The sequence below is a fragment of the Amblyomma americanum genome, chromosome 6 (assembly GCF_052857255.1).
Source record: "Amblyomma americanum isolate KBUSLIRL-KWMA chromosome 6, ASM5285725v1, whole genome shotgun sequence".
Taxonomy (NCBI): Eukaryota; Metazoa; Arthropoda; class Arachnida; order Ixodida; family Ixodidae; genus Amblyomma; species Amblyomma americanum.
Window position 1 is genome coordinate 101,106,587 of NC_135502.1, and position 18,334 is coordinate 101,124,920.

Genomic DNA, 18,334 nt, shown 5'->3' on the forward strand with positions numbered 1-18,334 from the left:
GCGATGTGCTGTTGGATGACTGCCTTCATTCCGAGGCCGCGACAGTTCCACTGCCACGCTGTTAAGCCTGCTGCTGTTGCGTTGGCGGCCATGATTGCGTTGGTGTGTACGTGGTTCCCTGGTTGGGTGGATGTTGCGCGAAGAGGGGCGCAAACGTCGGGTGGCTCACTATCGGCTGTAGGGTCCTTTCGATGTAGGCGAATCTGTTCGTGTTCTCGGCTTGGTAGGTCTCCATTGTTTGTTTCATTGCTGTCACTGCTGCGATGTTCGCCGTGAATAATTGTTTGAGTTTGGTGAATCTCGCTTCGAATTTGGCCTCGGGGTTGTCGATTCGATCGTTTTCTGTTTGCTTGCGCGTGGCCTCGACGGCTCGCTTCTTCGGTGCCGGTTCCTCTGCTTGTGCTTGGCGTGGGTCTCTGTAGAGGCTCGTTGTTGCATACCAGCAACTTACGGATCTATCTACGGCGATCTATCTCGTGAGGCTGTTGATGGTCGTTCGCAACGCCGCGTTCTCTTGTCTTAATGTCTCGTTGGCTTCTCGCACCTTGTTTATATCGTCTTTCTTCGTGGCTTCGGTGATTTTCTGCGCGTTCCTTATATTGTTCCCTTTAGCTGCGTCGACCCAGCTGACTAGCTCACGTGATGGTGACCTTTTCCTACTGAGGCTTCCCTTGCAGCAGCTGCTGTCTCCGGATTTTGGCGCGCGGTTCTCTGATGGAGTCCTTGACTTTCCCGCAGCTGGCGGCTTGTCGAGTGGCGGGAAATCGCTCTCCGACAGCAGCTGGCGTTCGGCCTGTCGGCGCTCCCATTGTCGCTTGCGCACTACGTAGGGGATCTTGTATTTCGCCTTGCACGTTCGGTCTCCGGTCGGGTGTTCGTCCCCGCACAACTTACATTTTGGGATACAGCGATGATCTTCTTTGGGGTTGGCGAGTCCGCAGGCCAGGCACGTCTTGATTGTGGGGGTCGGGCACACGTCCTTTCGGTGTCCCACTCGGCCGCACTTCTGGCAAACGTCGATCTGTTTTCTGTAGAGGCAGCACGTATCAGGGTGACCCCGTATCGGACGAAGTTCGGTACCTTGGGTCCCTGGAACACCACAATCACGGTGGTCGTGCTGCCGATCCTCTTTGCGCCCAGGGCTAGCGGGTTTTTCTCGTTGACGATGTTCCTATCTAGCTCCTCGGTGCTCGCGTCGATGGGGATGCCTCTGATGACACCCTTTACGGTGTCGTGAGGAGCAGTCCGATATGCGCTGACCTCGTAGGGTTTGCCTTGAATATAGATTTCCTGGATTTTAGCGTACCTTGCCGCGTTGTCTTCGTTCGGTGTACTGACGACCATGATGTTCTGTTGTGTGTTGGGGCAGATGGTGTACGCGGCGCTTTCCTCGCTCGTGATCTTGGCCGCGGCGAGTATGGCCGCAGCGACGGTGGTGGTGCCGGTCTTGACGATGTCCAGTCCCCCTCTGGGTCTGATGACTATCTTGCTCTCTTCCAGTGGCATGGCTGGCATGCATGCTGACTTGATGGCCGAGGCTCTGACGTTCTTGTTGAATTTCGATTTCGGGCTTGTTTGACTACCGCCGGGTCCGTCGGGCTTGCCGCTGTCGGGGGTCCGCTGGCGCAGCCTCGACATGCGTTCCCCCGCGAGCGTCCACCCGGCGTCGTTGTGGTATTCCTCTGGTGATATCTCTTTTCCTAGAACTTGAACGCACATTTGGTTGTCCACGATCGTTGCTGTCGTAGCGGACGCCTCCATCTCGGAGCTGACGAGCGGCCGCCGCCGAGGAGTACGGCAGGCGGCGACCGGTGCGACGGTGTTGGGCTTAGCGTCCGCGGGACAAGCCTAGGCCTAGCACTCCTTCACACGGCGGCGGTAGAAAGTCCCAAAATTTGGCAAAGAAAAACGCACCTCTAGGGTCAGCTGGTATCGGTCGATGGCGCTCGCCTTCACGGACACATTGGTGCCGGGAAAACTTTGTTTCGAGGTAATTAGCACTGCGTAATTGGTTAGCAGTGACAGAGCCGATTTGAACACGTCTGCTCACCTCGGCGATCTGAGCTTTCAGAACAATTTCGGAATTCCAGAATTATTCCGGAGCCCTCCACTACGGCACCTCTTTCTTCCTTTATTCTATCACTCCCTCCTTTATTCCTTCCCTTACTGCACGGTTCGTGTCCAACGAAATATGAGACAGATACTGCGCTATTTTCTTTCCCAAAAAAACAATTATTATTTTTTATTAGTCGGAGCTTCCAAAGGAAAGGCGCATAACTATCCCCATGGGACAGTGGACACCTCACTCGCGCTTTAAGCTAGGTGATGGTGGAAACTTTATTACATACAGGGGAGTTTAGGACGCGCAGCAACTACGTGACGGCAGGGACAGGTGTACGCTGCATGCGTCGACATTGATAACGTTGTGGCAGATATGCGGCAGTGAACCTATAGGCCGTCGGTGTTCACTGGCGTTGACGTTCACAACGTTCTAGACTCCAAATATTTTTAGGAAAATAAGGGCACATAACGGGCTCCCTGTGTTTGTGGACGCCTCAAGCGCGCTTTCAGGTACGTGAAGGCGGTTGGAGAGAGATGTGGGCTGCATGCATTACGGCTGACAACTTTATGGCAGACACGCGGCACTGCAGCAAAAGCCCGCAGCGTTCAGGTGACCAGCCTCCCAAAAATTGAAAATTGGTTCTTACAGGAAATTTTATCCCTTCCCTTACGGTGCCGTTCAGGTGTCCAACGATATTTTAGACAGATACTGCGCCATTTCCTTTCCCCAAAAACCACTTATTATAATTATTATATTATTACAGGAAAGGAAATGCCGCTGTCATTGTCTCATATCTCGGTGGAGACCGAGCCGTAAGGTAAGGGAAGATCGTGGTAGTGAAAGAAGAATGAGAGAAAGAGGTGCTGTAGTGATATGGTGTGGGTATGAGCTATAGTTACTGAGGTGAAGAGGGCCCCGGATGATTTCGACGACCTGGGGATCTTTAACGCGCGCTAACGTCGCACAGCACACGGGCGCCTTTTGCGTTTCGCCTCCATCGAAACGCGACTGCTGCGGTTGTGTTCGAAACCGGAAACTCCGCTTTAGTAGCCGAGAGCCACCTCTCGCGATCAACCATTAACTATCACCTGCCAGGGTGGCAGAGGGGAAAAATTGAACATATTAAAATTGATTTTTGAGGAAGGAAAATGACGCAGTATCTCCCTCACATATCGTCTGACACCTGGACCACGCCGTGAGGGAAGGAATAAAGGAATGACTAAAAGTAGAAAGGAAGAAAGAGGTACCGTAGTGAAGGGCCCCAAATTAATGAAATGAAGTTTCTTTTTAACGAATTTAACAAAATGAAGATTTTACCCAGAATGCTGACGGGCGCCTTAGCGTTTTTCCTCCATAAAAACGGCGGCTGCGTTTTTATGGAGGAAAAACGCTAAGGCGCCCGTGTGCTGTGCGATGTCAGTGCACGTTAAAGATCCCCAGGTGGTCGAAATTATGCCGGAACCCTCCGCTACGGCACCTATTCTTCCTTTCTTTTTTCACTCCCTCCTTTATCCCTTCCCTTACGGCGCGATTCAGGTGTCCAACGATATATGAGACAGATACTGCGCCATTTCCTTTCCCCAAAAACCAATTATTATTATTATTAACCAGAATGCTCTGCGACGAACGGTTGCTCATAATTCTGCTGATGTATTCGGGAAAACTGCCACCACATGGAGGTCAACCAGAGATTACATTGCTGGGATTTTGTCTCGACCTGCGATAGCTGTTGCTCAAACTAGCGTCGTCGCTTGGCAAAACTGTAAAATTGGTTCTTAAGGAAAGGGGATGGGGCAGTAACTGTCTCACTTATCTCGGTGGACACCCGAACCACGACGTAAGGGAAGAGATAAAGAAGGGAGTGAAAGAAGGAAGAAAGAGGTGCTGTAGTGGAGGTCTCCGGAATTTATTTCGACCACATGGCGATCTTTAATGCGCAATGACATCGCACAGCACACAAGCGCTCGACGGTCGCAGTTTTGTCCCTGCCTCGCTTCGCTTTCCAACGTTCTTCCTCTCTCTTTTCTGCACGTGACAGCGAATGTCACTCAGTTCGGGTGTGACGTCATAACTCTGTAAATTTTGCGGTCACGTGAATTTGGTGAGACGTCATTACCTTGACACGAACTCATTTTTTGGACCGCGGCGGCTGCGTTTTTATGGAGGAAAAACGCTAAGGCGCCCGTGTGCAGTGCAATGTCAGTGCACGTTAAAGCTCCCCAGGTGGTCGAAATTATTCCGGAGCCCTCCACTACGGACCTATTTGTTCCTCTCTTCTTTCACTCCCTCCTTTATACCTTCCCTTACAGCGCGGTTCAGGTGTCCAACGATATATGAGACAGATACTGCGCCATTTCCTTTCCACCAAAAACCAATTATTATTATTATTATAAGCCATCTAAGCCCTGCCGCGGTAGCTCAGTGGTTAGGGCGCTCGGCTACTGATCCGGAGTTCCCGGGTTCGAACCTGACCGCGGCGGCTGTGTTTTTATGGAGGCAAATCGCTAAGGCGCCTGTGTGCTGTGCGATGTGTGTGCACGTTAAAGATAATAATAATAATAATTGTTTTTGGGGGAAAGGAAATGGCGCAGTATCTGTCTCATATATCGTTGGACACCTGAACCGCGCCGTAAGGGAAGGGATAAAGGAGGGAGTCAAAGCAGAAAGGAAGGAAGAGGTGCCGTAGTGGAGGGCTCCGGATTAATTTCGACCACCTGGGGATCTTTAACGTGCACTGAGATCGCACAGCACACGGGCGCCTTAGCGTTTTTCCTCCATAAAAACGCAGCCGCCGCGGTCGGGTTCGAACTCGGGAACTCGTTAAAGATCCCCAGGTGGTCGAAATTATTCCGGAGCCCTCCACTATGGCAGCTCTCTCTTCCTTTCTTCTTTGACTCCCTCCTTTACCCTTGCCTTACGGCGCGGTTCAGGCGTCCAACGATATATGAGACAGATACTGTGCTATTTCCTTACCCCCAAAACCAATTACTATTATTATAATGTCATCTTACCCGCCGCCGTGGCTCAGTGGTTAGAGCGCTCTTCTACTGATCCGGGATACCCGGGTTCGAACCCAACCGCGGCGGTTGCGTTTCGATGGACGCAAAACGCTATGGCGCCCTTGTGCAGTGCGATGTCAGTGCACGTTAAAAATCTTCAGATTGTCGAATTTATTCCGGAGCCCTCCACTAGGGCTCCTCTTGCTTTCTTCTCTTAATCCTTCTTTTATCCCTTCTCTTACGGCGCGGTTCAGGTGTCCGCTAGTATGTGAGACAGATACTGCGCCACTTCCTTTCTCTGGAAAGCAGTTTTCATTTTTTTCAAACCATCTTGTCACGTGGCTTTTGTATGACGTCGTCATCTTGACACGTGACTTTCATTTTTTAGCGATCTTTTCAATTGACCCACAAACCGGCTTAATTAGTCATGGTAATTGGTGATGACGTCCTTTTCTATTGCTTTATTTCAACTTTCATAACTCATTCCTTTCTTAATTATATTAATTTCTTAATTGCTTGACTTCGTCATGTGGACACGTTTTGCGGACAAGATCTGCGGATAAGATATGCAGAGGCAACTGAGCTATATAATTTCTTCGAATGAAAAAAAAAAACGTTGTCGTTAGTACAGAATGTTGCATGTACTGTAATTCTCCTCCGTCCTCGGGTATATTCCATTCCACTGGTTCTATCTCCACTCTAGATGACAATCAGTTGCGAATGATCAGTAGCCGCTTGATAGCGCTCAAAGGAAGGTAAGCAAATGAGAAAGAAGGCACGCCGTTGCACGTGAGTTGAAGCTGCGAGATTCGCCTAGCGCGTAGCTGAGCGTGGAAGTAGACAAGGTGTCTCGCGCAGGTCGATTCTGTCACCATTGTTCCGGAATGCGGCCTCTTGCAGGGCGCCAGAGATTGCTTGCATTTTCGCAACGAGACAGCATTCCTCTCGACCTCACCAGAGGGGAGACCGCCTCACCACTGTCCTCAACTCGCTGCGTAACAGCCTCGCGACATGTCGGACAACTTCTGGAGAGCGGACGTGGTCTTGTGTGGTACGTCAATGGGTTACCAGCACCTGCTATTCATCCAACGCAACGCGTCACTAGTGGTACCCACCTGATCGACCTGGTGTTCGCCACCGTCGACCTCGACTTCCTGCTCGGGCCATACTGGAAACTCCACATCAATTCCGGACTTTGGCGTCGGGCCATGATGACTTTGGCGGGAATCTGATTCGGCGTCGCGTACCTAGACTGTTCCGTCGCTTGCTTCAGCGTCTCAGGAAGTCATCTAGCCTGCAGTCATCAGGTAGCAGTACCACTGATGACCTTTGTGCTACGAGCCTCCACAAAGCCCATTCTGCGATGAGTGGGTGATAACGATAAAGATGACGAGCTGGACAAGGTCTGAACTGCCAGAAGGGCACGAGGCTGCGGCAAATTTAAAACACATGTATAAATGTGTTCCGAATTGTAAGATTGTGCAATATTGATTTTATAATACACCAATTAATTTTTTTTCTTTGTAATGTTTTATTTCGGTACGGTGCCTTCACCAATGTTTTAAGCTCCGCCTTAAAAGTATAATGCGACCGCGTTAATGGGTTCTTTCAGCGGTCGGAGATCTTCCTTGCGTGTCGCTTCGCAGACACGGGTACCTGTCTTCTCCCGTCATCGCATCTCGCTTTACTTACCGCTAAGAGTGCAATGAGATAGCATTATAGTTCCCTCCGGCATAAGTATCCCTTCTCTGTCACCTCGATTCTGCCTACGTGCCCATCTATATGGAATTGGCCATTTTAAAGCGGCGGTTTTAATACACCATGATCCGCGAGTTTTGCTAACTCCATCACTTAGACTTTCAGCGAACTTCAGCCCCCTGGCCCCCTGGGACAGTGGGGACCTCAGTCGCGCTTTTAGCTACGTGGCAGTAGTGACGGATGTGCGGTAGTAGTGACAGGTGGCATGGACAACGTTGTGGCAGAAACGCAGCAATATAGGCGGTCGGGGCTCACTGCGTTTATTGGCGTTGGTGTTGACAACCTTCTATACTCTGATGATTTTAAGTAAGGGACGGGCACACAAGTGGCTCTCTCGGTTAGTGGACACCTCAATCGCGCTTTAAGGTGGTGAGAGAGAGATGCGGTCTCCGTGCGCTAGCGTTGACAACGTTTGGATGATACGCGGCACTGTAGGAAAAGGCCGCAGCGTTCAGCGAGGAAGAAACCTCCCGAGATTAACCATAAAATTCCACTTGCCAGGGCGCAGGGTTGGCGCGCTGCCTAACCAGTGTCCGCAATGCACTCAACTTTATACAGACGCCAAGCCGCATCAACTTGCCCGATACACAAAAACTTTCGCTCTCATCGAGGTTTGATAGTTGTTAAACGGTAGCTAATTTTTCTGAATTACATTCATAGATCACTGGAAGTCCTCATATCACTCCTGGTGCAATGGAGCAGCAGTTGAGCGATGCTCCACTGCCGCGGCAGATGGCTGTTTCAAGCGCAGCCACCGATAGTGATTGTGAGACTCGGGTTACTATTTGCGATTGGATTGTAAAACATTTATTGCGTCGAGAATAGGGTGCAGGAGACACGTATTAGATGGCCGCTAGCCCATGGCCAGGAGCGACCTCATTGGCCCGCACGATTGCCCGTACTTGAATCTTGAGGTCCGAGCTGGCCAGCACGGCGTCCTACCGCTCGGGAGAAGGGAGCTGTATGAACTCCGCCGGAGGCAGATCATTTGCGAGCAACCTTTCGCGATTAATCATTAATTTAAACCGCGACCTGCCACGTTGGGCTTCTTGTGATAACATTACATGGCTACGTGACCACGTGTCAAGTGCGCCATCTGCTCTGTGAATTTTTCGCTCGCTAGGCCGCCGACGACGACGGCGGGTTTTTGCTGAATGGGACTCTCATATATATATATATATATATATATATATATATATATATATTCAAAAGTGATTTCTGGCAGCTGATTTCGTCAATATAATATAAAATCACTAAAAATTGAAGAAACATAACAGGATTTAATTCACGACGTTTCGGCTGGAGGACCAGCCTTTTTCGAGTGTAGTACAGCGTTTGAAACACGCAGTTTTTATAGGGCGTGCGCGAGGTACAAAGTTTACAAGTTTACAGCAAAGCACGAGTTCAAAACACTAGGGGGGGGGGGGGGGGAGGGAAGAGACCAGGAAGAAGATTTTTTTTAACAAAGGAAGAGAGAGAATCGGTGACAATCTAAGAAGGCGTCTCCTAACCTGAATGCAGGCGTTCCCAAGGGGCCGAAAAAAATTTTTTTTAATAACAAAAGAATAAAAAGATTAAGATAATAAAAATATAAAAAAGCGGGAGATTCTTTCCCACCACCTCAAGGCTGCCTTGGAAAGGCCCTCGAGGTGTCGCTCTTCTCAGCATTTTGGTGACAAGCGTGAAGGGCTCGACCCCTGTACAAGGAGGAAGCTACATTCCAGAGAAACTGGTAGGAGAGGGGGAGGAGGGGGACTAAAGAGGAATGCAAACGAGGCCTCTAATAAAGAAAAAAGACGAAAAAAGAAAAAGAAAGAAAGTAGTGAAAAAAGGAAAGAAGAGCCATTGTACAAGGCTTGGTAATATGCATTCAGAAAAGGGTGGTGGAAAAACGACAGAATACAAAATAGGACATTAAAAAAAAAAAGGGAAGGAAGGAAGGAAGGAAAACGTTTATTGAGCTCTAGAGAGTAGGTGAGCAATTTGGCGGAGTCAGGTGTGTCGTCCGTCTTCTTAGCAATGGTCGTCTGCCCCTAGTCCAGGGCTCCGCTGGATGCCGCTGCCAGCTGTGCTCGCTGAATTAGCCCAAGTTGGACGTCCTGACGGTCGCTGGAGAGCATTCCTTCCCATTGTTCCGCACTCGGGTTTGGTATTTTTGGTGCCACATCTATTTTCTGGCAGGCCCACGTTATGTGATAGAGCGTGGGTGTTTCATGGCACCATGGGCATTTGTCTGTGTATTGTGTGGGTTGTATTTTGTTGAGTGTATTTAGATTCGGGTATGAGCCCGTCTGTAGCAGCCTCCAGGCGACGGCGTCTTCCCCGGAGAGAGATTTATGTGGTGGGGGTACCGTTTCCTACAGCCCTTGTAGTGGTTTAAGATTGCCGAGTAATCTCTAGGGACAGGTTCGGCTTCGTCGAGGTCGCCTGTGGGGGGGAGTGCGGTAAAAAGTGTACCCTCCAGCTACCCTGTCGACCGCTTGGTTGCCTTCCACTCCCGCGTGTCCCGGCGTCCATGCCATCGTATGTTTTATTGGTTCTTCTTCTGTGCTTTGTTTGGGTCGGTCCCCAGAGCGGAGTATGCGGAGCGCTTTGTGACCTATTCTGCCTAACATGAACTTTCGGCATGCCGTTTGAGAGTCGGTTAGTATTGTTAAGGATCGCTTAGTCCGATAGCCCTCCGCTGCCGCTAGAGCGACGACCACTTCTTCAGCCTCGACTACCGTGCAGTCCCGTAGCGACGCGCTGATGATTTCCCGCATGTCAGAGTTTATCACAGCCGCTACCGCGTTGGGGTTGTTTCGTCCCGTCCTTCTGGGGTATGTGGCTGCGTCCACATGCACCGTTGTTGTCTGGCGGGCTAGTGATTTTTGGATGTACTCGGCTCTCGCCTTTCTGCGTTCTTCGTGTAGGTTGGGGTCCATGTTCTTGGGGATGGGGGTCACTCTAATTGTGCCTCGTATGCCGTCCGGGATAGTCGCGGTTCGCTCGATTTCTTGAATTTGTTCGTTGCATCCCAACTTCTGCAGGAGCTCCCTGCCAGGCGGAGTCTGCTGTAGTCTCTGCAACTGGGCGACGTGTTGTGCCTCTCTCAGTTCTTCAAAGTTGTTATGAAGTCCTAGTGCTAAAAGCTTCTCTGTGAATGTGCATTGCAGTAGATGGAGTGCTGTTTTGTATGCTTTGCGTATAATGGCATCAATCTGTTGGATTTCGCTTTTGATTGGGTTGTAGAATGGAAGACTGTAGGTGACTCGGCTGATCACCAGGCTCCTGACCAGCTTTAGCGTGTCTTCTTCTCGCATGCCCGATCGTTTATGGGAGACGCGCGTGATCATGCGGGCAACTTGTAGGGTGGAAGCTTTGAGTAGAGCAAGTGCATGTGCACACCGTTGGTTTGATTGTATCCACATGCCCAAGATTCTTATGAGTGTTTTCTCTGGTATGGGTTTTCCCTCTAGGTAGACGTTGAGCCTAAGCTCGTCGCTGTTCGGGACTGTGCGGTTTTGTTTCCCTCTCCAGACTCTGAGCAGTTCTGATTTTTCGGTGGAGCATGCGAGCCCTCTCGCTTTTACGTAGTTCTCTACGCAGGTCGCGGCCTCCTGTAGTCTTTCTTCGTTTTCTTTTAGTGAGCCCACATTTGTCCAGATGGTGATGTCGTAGGCATACATGGCATGGTGCATTCCTTCGACTTCCTTAAAGGGAAGCTGGAACGGTTTTCAAATCGCATGAAACGCGGCGGTTGGGAAGAAAGGACCTTGAAAATCATGTGTGTAAATTTTTTCGCGATTCTATCCGAAAACAGAGCTGCAATCGCTTCTTAAAAACCAGCCTGCGACACGCCCTCGTCGCTTCCGGAAGATCCGGGTGGGAGGACGGCAGAGACGGAGAACTGGCGGAAGTGACGCCATTCACGGAGAGTCGGCCGGCCGTCCGGCTGCGCTTGCTTCGCTGCGGCCCGCGCTTTACGGAACCACAGATCGACGTAATCTTCTGCCAGTGCCGTTTACTTGCTCTCGTTCGGGCGTTCCGTGTAATGATTTAAGCCTGTATATTAACCAGTTTTGGTATGGTACTCCTTTCGAACAGCGCTCAGCACACGGCTTGGTAAATCCGTCGGTTGTTCTCCCCCAGCCTCTTCCGCGTTAACCAGACAATCTGGTGGTACGCAGCACGCCGAAACTGCCTGCACAAAATATGTGCATCAATATTTCTCTTTTCGTTATATTATTTCTTACCAGTTTGTAAACTCTGCTTTTTCCAGCTGGTTCACATCCACGCTGAGCTAAGGCCACTTCCAGCACTGTCTTTAAGGCACACACTCTTGAACTTTTTTCAGCTCGTTACGCACTGTGTGCGTTTTTGCTTTTTCCTGATTGCTTGCACCTCATGGCAGCACAAGAAAATCTCTTAACCTTTCATCATTGCGCAGCACATGCAGCTGCACCTAACTGGACAAAAGATCCCATTATATAAGCCTAGTTTTCTTGAGCAAAGCAAACATTTGCATTCATGAGCCCTTGGTCATGGCTGACGATCGACAACGGCGCCAGAATACATACAAATTTGTCCTTGAGTCAGAACGGCAAAGTGGTCGAGCAGCGGTACCATTATATCTGCCACAAGTAATTCTGCTCGTTATCTCGATATGCAACAACAGCAAGTATATCTCGCAGCAGTGTAGTTTTGATGAGCAGCACTGCGAGCTTCAAAACGCAGCCATAGTTATGGTTCAAAAACGTGTTCAGCATGCAAAAAAAGAACGCAGGAGGTTAAGTGCATAAGTTTCATGGTTGAACAGTAGCCCGAACATGCGACAGAAGGAAAACGCACACGGGAGCTTCCACCCGGTCGCCTCGTCTCTTCGCGCTGCAGTACAGCAGTGAACCCACTCCAACTCATCTAGTTTGGCATTATTTTGTAGTTCGAAAAGGCCTTCAGGGGTAATTAGGCAAGTAACTATAAATAAGTGTACAAAAATTGTTTACCTCGCGCGACTGGTGTAAGCGTGCCGGTGATCTGATTTAGACCATGTTTACAGGCATTACGAGCAGTTGGTGGCCAGGCTTTTATGCAGCAGCGGTACACAAAAACGTTTGACGCAATTTACTTTTTTTGCTGCCACTTGCACCTACATAAAACATATGCACGCGCATGCAACTACGCAAAACATGCCTATCAGTCGAGATTTGGTTTTCGTGTTACCCTTGTAGGATGTGAAAGGCCCATACTGAATAAAAGAAATTTCCGGCATGCAGGCGCCGTCATGTGGTTGCTTCTCTATTACTTAGCTTCTTATCAGGTGGTGGCACCAGTTTTCTGTTTAGTCCGTAGTTCTTAACGATTTCGGAATATGTTTGCACGCGCTCGTCCAGGTTCTGACAGTCCGGCGGTTCTACGGTTACCCGGAAGCAGAGAATATGGGAATGCGCCGACTACCCCGGAGTAGACGAAGATATTGATAGCAGAGAAAACTGGGAAGCCCTGCTGCGTAGCGAAGAACCCACTCGGCAGAAACAAGCCAATCCGCCTGGCTGCTTATGCCGCAAAAGAGATAAAATCTCTTTGTTAGCTTTTAGTCACGGAGGCTCCGACCCCCCGCACTCCAGGCCTGAATGCCGGGGGCGGTGAGTAGTAAGGAGTCTCCATTTCCGGCGGAAATAAAAGCTGTCATCCACCCATCCATCCAGTCTAGATTCCCAACACGTGAAAATGTCGCGACTTTCGCTGCCGGCGCACTGCGCGGCGTCGTTGGTTCCGCCGTTTTCGGAAGCTGCTGATGGCTCGAACATGCCTGGTCAATGTCCAAACTGTTCAACACTGCTTGAATTACCAATAATTTCCAAAACGCAGTCCTTAAAAGCCCGCTAAAGCAACGCGCGACGCAGCAACGCCGTCGGTGCCGGCCAGAGCGCCCCGTGGATGACGTCACGACGGTCCCGACCAATCGCGGGCAGGAGCGGCGTTCGCTCGGCGCCCTGGGGCGATGGGGCGCGTTTACTTCCAAAAAAGAGCTTTTTGCGTTTATTTCCGCTCGTTTTCAATGAGATATTCTGATTCAGCAAACTAAAAGCTACAAAATGACGTAAAGAACTCATTTTTTTTTCGAAAAGTGCTTCAGCTTCCCTTTAAGTTGTTTTGCAAGGCTGATCATTGCGACTTTAAAAAGTGTAGGTGAGATGACCGAGCCCTGGGGAGTTCCCTTGTTAGGGGTGTGGAACTTCTCCGAGCGGAGTTCTCCCAGCCCTATCGACGCTGTTCTATCTGAGAGGAAAGCTTTGACGTAACCGAAGACCCTCCTGCCGCAGTTCAGATCGTCCAGGCCTGTCAGGATGGCTTCGGGGATTACGTTGTCAAAAGCTCCTTTGATATGCAGTGCCATTATTACGTTCTCTCCGTCCCTAGGGACGTTACTTAGAACTCCTTATTTGATTTGTTGACAGCTTCGCCCTGAATCCGAACATACTGTGGGTATAGAGTTCGTGATCCTCCATGTATTGTTGTAGCCTTAATGTTACCACTCTCTAGTACAGCTTGCCGAGGCACGATGTGAGGGAGATATGTCTTAGGTTTTCGATTTGTTGCTTTTACCCGGTTTTGGAGTCATAACCACCTTTGCATGCTTCCAATCCTCGGGAACGGTCTCCGCTGCCCAGTGCTTGTTGAGGAAATCGGTTAATTCTGCGACTAGCTCGTCACTGAGGTTGCGGATGAGTGCGTTGTTGATTTTGTCCGCACCCGCTGCCGTATTCCTAGTTGTGCTTCGAATTGCTGCATAGACTTCTTCTCGTGTGATGGGTCTATCTAGGTTTGGATTTTCTTTCCCCCGATAATCTCTTGCATAGGTTCTCGGATTTGTGTCCCCGAAGCACTTGATGCGCACTTTGTCCAGGAGTTCCTCATCGGTTCCTTCGAACTGGTGGATTAATCGGTATATTGCTTTATTGTTTTCTGCTTTGGTTTTGGTGGGATCGATGAGCGCTTTCAGGATATGCCATGTCCTAGCTGTGCCCAGAGTTCCGTTGAGGGAGTCACTGAATTGCTGCCAGTTCGTTTTCGCCAACTGTACTGCGTACTCCTCTGTTTTAAGTTTGAGCTTCCTGTTGGGTTTCTGTTTCTTCCACCTCTTGATTAGACCACGTCTGGCTTCCCATAGCCTAAGGAGCCTGGCGTCTACTTCGGGTGTCTGTGTTGTTCTCTTGATCTCTTTGGTGTGCTCATTTTGTCTTTGTTTGAGTATGTTTCCCCATTCTTCTATCGACTGAATCCCTCCTTTGATGAGGTGTTCGTCGCATGCTTCTCTAAAGCCGTTTCTGTGATTTTAGCCGTGCCTAGTTGCCGCTTTAGTCGGTCGGAGGTCACTTGGGTTTTTATTATGTAGTGGTCACTCCCCAGATTTTCCATCAGGTTTTCCCATTGCGCCTGTACCGGACCCTTAATGAAGGTGAGGTCCGGTACTGACACTGTTGCCTATTCTGGTCGGAGTCTCTGTGTCGGTGAGTAAATTGTAGCCTGCAGTTTCTGCCGTTACCGCTAATGTCTTTCCTTTAACATTGAAATTCTTGTATCCCCAGCTTTTATCCCGGGCATTAAAATCGCCTAAGACGACTAGCGTGTTGCCCTATGCCAGTTTGCTGGCGCCTTGAGAAAGCTCTTGGAATTTGGCTTTCCTCTGTTTCGGCGGGCTGTAGGTATTAACGATGAAAATGCTGCCCCTTTTCCTCTGTTTCTGTGGAATAATTTCTATGATCACATGTTCTATGTCCGTTTCAGCTATCCTGTCGTGGCTTATGGCTATGATCGCTTTGTTGACAAGGATTGCCTTCCTTCCTTTTTCCTGGGTTTCGTAGCACGTGTATCCTCCTAGGGTTGGGGTGATGCCCGTTTCCTGAAGCACTATAATGTCGGGTGGCGTTTGCTGTGTGTGAATGTACTGTTGAAGTAGGAAGTAGGTCTTGCTTCCTCCTATAGCCTCTGCAGTTCCATAGCCAAATTTCTAGGTTTTCTTGTTTGCTTAAGATTTTGTTGGCCATGTTTAAGCTTCCGTGTTGGTAGTTGTCGTGTTGGCGAGGGCCGCCAACGCGGGACGGTGATATGCCTTCTCTCTAATATTCTCAGTGAAGTTTTGCTTGCGGATTGAGCTCCGTATCTCTATAATTTGCAGCTGCATCTGTTGCATCATCTGCTGCATCATCTGCTGCATTTCAGCTTTGAAGTTGTTGAAATCCTAATTGCCTGCTTGCGGCGAGGGTGACAGTTGGATTTTCTCGGGTTGCGGCTGCCGAGGGCTGTTTGGTCTCTGTTCCCTAACTGCCTTCGTGAGCTCGGCTACCTGGCGTTCTAGCTCGCTCTGTCTGACACGGGCGAGCTCTAGTTCGCGTCTTAGGGCTGTGATAATTTTGTTCGCGTCCTCCTGGTGCTTGGGCGCGTTATTGTTGTTTGTATTTGTGTTCTGTTTAGCTTCCCCACCCGAGTGCAAAGCAAACCAAGGATTTCCTGCTCCCCAGCTCACCTTGGCATCCGGTGTTCCTTGCGGGTTTCTTCTGCTTTTGCTGCTGTTGTTGCTGGCCAACCAGAGGCACCAGGGGCGGGAAGGACCGTGAACGGCTCCTCGACCGGCTCCGTGACGCCCGGGATCTCGAACGGCTCCGCGAGGTCTCCCCCTCAGAGCTGAACCAACGCGGATTCTTTCCGCGGTCGTCCCGACTGCGTCGTCTGCCGTCGTGGCTTTCGCCGCCGCCTCCGCTGCCGCCGTGGTTGTTGCGCAGTTCTCTAGTCTTCTTCAGTTTGTCCTTGCACTCCTTGGCTCCGGTGACGTGGCTGCCGCCGCAGATCAAGCATTTGGGTGTGCATTGGTGGCCCTCCGCCGGATGTTGCGTGCCGCATTGCTTGCACGCCTTGGCTTCCGGATTCGGGCACACGTCTGACCGATGGCCTTGTTGACCGCAGATGTAGCATACCTGCCGCGTGGGGTGATACGGGTAGCACCACATCTCGCCTTCATAATAGATGACTTGCTTCGGGACTATGGGACCGTCGAAGGTGATGACAGCCGACTTGGATTGTCCTAGCATTCGAGCGCTGTGGATTTTAACTCCTTGAGTGCGCACTCGTAGGCTGGCTTTCAATTCTTCCGGCGATGTCCCGGGGTCCACTCCGTGTATCACACAGCGGCGAGTGTCTTCCGGGGCACCCACGTAAGCATTTACTTCGCATGAGCTTTCCCCCAAAGTGAGGCTGGAAATGCGTCTCACGTGTTGGGCGGCCATCTCGCTTGCCGTGCTCACTATTATGATGTTGGAACCGGTGCGAAGCCTGATGATCAGATCTTCTCCTTTACATTCGTGGTTGCATGCTACCGCTACGGTGCGGGCTACTTGATGAGTCTGGAGCGACTTGACTGCAAGTCCCTTCGGTCGCAGAATGATCTTGAAATCGTCTTTGGGGAGTGGTGGCAGCCTCGGCCTAGGCCGCCTCGGCGCTCCCTTCCCGTCGTTGTTCGAAGTAGCGTCAGCTGTCGCACCAGCTGCCGACGGAGCATTGGCCGGGGTTTTTCCGCCGAGGACACCTTGAGCGGTCGGTGGAAAATTCCCGAGAGTGTTCCATTCGTTCTTCCGTTGGCGCTTCTTTTGGCGTTTGGACAGGGACAATTCCCAATTTGCTTCGTCTTGCCATGGGGCATCTTGTTGCTGTTCTCGCATGGCGGCATCCTCGATTTCCCCGTCTGCCGAGTTCTCGGAGTCGGTGGCGTCGAGGTAGTCCTCGTCAATTTCCTGGGCTTCCAATAAATTCTGGGCTAGTCTGCTCGTTGTCGGTTCAAAACTAGGGTAATTCGTGGGGCGGGGACCCGTACCAGGCTGCATCGTCGCCTCGGGGCGAGCCGGGGTGCCCTCGAGCGCCCGTAGTCGAGCTAAGCCTCGTTAGGCCTAGCGCCCGCTCGGCTACCTGGAATCTTCCAACTCCGGTAAAAAACCAAAAATTGGTCCCACCGTCTTGAATTCGGTGTCCCAGTGGTCCAGCTTGTGTTTCCTCTAAGCTTCTGCCAAAATCTGGGGGCCTTGTGGGTTGAGAAGGTCCGGGGAAGTAAAAGTCTGCGGAGCCCATGCGACGCACGTCCGCGCTGCACCACAGCTCAAGGGCGACTCCAAAAAAGGGAGGATTCTTTTCCACCACCTCAGGGCTGCCTTGGAAAGGCGTGAAGGGCGCATTTTGGTGACTAGCATGAAGGGCTTGACCCCTGTACATGCAGAAGGCAACATTCCAGAGGAACTGGTAGGGGGGAAGGGAGGGGGGTAAAGAGCAAAGCCAACGAGGCCTCAAAAAGAAGAGAAAAAAAGAAACAAAAACACAAAAACAAAAAAGACTAAGAAAAAGAAAGAAAATTAGGGGAAAAAAAGAAAAGAAGAGCCATTGTACAAGACATGGAAATATCCATTCAGACAAGGGTTGTGGCAACACGAGAGAAATAAAAAATACAAGTTCCTAATCAATCCTTAGAAGGGCACTCCGTACACACGCATACAGATACAGGCAAAAGACGAGGCTAACAATAAATCCAACACCAGGAACGAACTGCAGTGAGTCGGAAGTACAATCTACCGCAAGACAAATGACCATTCAGAGTAAACAATGTAATGGTCACCACGGCAATTCATCAATGTATGAAGCGAAGACCGACATGAAAGCAAAAAAATGAGGGGGGATAACAGCAAATGGGTGACAATATAATACAATGCGCGACAATACAAGATTACAATAATAATAAAAAGGGGAAAGAAAATAGCAGTAAATATGGGACAATGCAAGTGAAAAAAATGGGGACAATGCAAGTCAAAAAAAGAAAACACGTCGGAAGCTATGCTTGTTATGCATGCTGCCGCCTGTTCTATGAGTCTGGGATAATTATTTGGGATAGTCTGGGATAATTATTATTCTAGAAGTCTGGAATAACTATTTGTTACATCTATTGAGTGTGTAAGCATGATAGCCGGCCTACTGTTTCGTCAATGCCGCTCGAGAATGTGTTAAATTTGTGAATCAGGTACGATTCACAGCTCTCGTGGTCATAATTTGTTTTGAACCCCGATTGGAGTACAATAGCTGTAGAGTTATCGAATGGGTGCCCAAGGTTGTTGATGCGTTTTGAAAGTGGGAGATTTGGCTGTGTCCGCACGTGTGATCTGTGGTTGTTGAAGCGAATTCTGAACGGTGTAACTGTCTGCCCTATGTACTGAGCTTTACAGGTGCCACATTCCAGGAGGTAGACAACATTAGGAAGAGAGGGAAGCACTTAGGATGTTCCTCGGCCCCCCAAAATTTGTAGCTACCAATGAGCTGTATCTTGAAGCCCGCATACCCTCTCTCTTATCTCAACTTCAATTTTAACTGTGCTGACTTACCTAACAATCTACGAATCTCATTTCCACCGTGCACAAAGCATTTTCTGTTGCCAGCCGACCTCATTTTTTAGTGCCCCCTGGCCACGTTTTCATATACCCCACAGGTAGTGTTTGTGCAA

The 18,334-nt window shown here is 50.0% G+C and overlaps 1 pseudogene; it reads right to left on the reverse strand.

The window, feature by feature from the left end:
- Positions 1-252: 252 nt before the first annotated feature.
- Positions 253-1,761, reverse strand: LOC144095420 (uncharacterized; annotated as a pseudogene).
- Between the last annotated feature and the right edge of the window lie 16,573 nt (positions 1,762-18,334).